Raw genomic sequence first — 947 nt, 5'->3', positions numbered from 1 at the left:
TCTCGTCGACACCTTCTTGAATAAAGTAAAGATCTTAACCACAAACAAAAAAACCTGTAGGAAAATGTTTTAATAATGATACTGTTTGGATGATATTCCATATATGGCTGGTGAAAACGCCACATACAGTACCTGTCCACTTCAAACCCACTAACACATTGATAGAGATGCTGTAAGACTGGAAACCTAAAGAAAAGAAGAGCTTTGTAGTTTATGCTGTTCAGTCCAGTGCAGAGTGCTTTGAACTGTTTATCGGGGAAATCAAACAGATACTACACAGGAGGCAGGAGTGAGGTAAAACCATTCTGGAATATTAATTTGTGGTCACTATCCAACTTCCCTTAGATTGATAAAGTTCTGTAAATGCAGAATGAAACGTATATACCTTAAAGAAAGCAATTACACAACCCTTCTTGTGTTATAGCTTTCTTGCATGCCTCTGCTCATCTCCCTCATTGAATAAAGGAAAGTTCTTTACGTCAAACAAAAAACCCTCAATTATATATAGGGAAATATTTTTTAATAGTTTTACTTTCTCCCTCATCTTTCCAGTTCACTTTTTTCAAGTCACCTATGATTTTTTTTTCTTCCACTACTGAACTGTTATTTTTTGGGTTGGACATTTTCTTGCTGGGTGAATGTTGAACAACTCGACTATAACACTGTGAATCTCTATTCATTATAATGTTTACTGTGGTTTGACAAAATTTGTTTTGTGGATCCAGCAGCTTCCACAAAGTCATTTTTTCACAAACCATAGCAAACGGCATAAACAAATGAGTTCTCATCGATGAGAGTTCAACGTTTCTACAATCTATATTCCACAATAATGAAAATATTCTGCTATATTTTCTAGATGGGAGAAACAACAAGAGCGTTGATAGCTCAGTCGGTAGAGCATCAGACTTTTAATCTGAGGGTCCAGGGTTCAAGTACCTGTTCAGGCG

The 947-nt window shown here is 36.2% G+C and overlaps 1 non-coding gene across 1 annotated transcript; it reads left to right on the top strand.

Moving 5' to 3' along the window:
* Positions 1-874: 874 nt before the first annotated feature.
* trnak-uuu (transfer RNA lysine (anticodon UUU)) lies at positions 875-947 on the top strand. Its single transcript has one exon. It is a non-coding gene; the product is annotated as a tRNA-Lys (tRNA).

This window comes from Denticeps clupeoides, chromosome 2, assembly GCF_900700375.1.
Source record: "Denticeps clupeoides chromosome 2, fDenClu1.1, whole genome shotgun sequence".
NCBI classification, from domain to species: Eukaryota; Metazoa; Chordata; class Actinopteri; order Clupeiformes; family Denticipitidae; genus Denticeps; species Denticeps clupeoides.
Note: the sequence above shows the minus strand (reverse complement) of the source record. Positions and strands in the feature narration are given on the sequence as shown.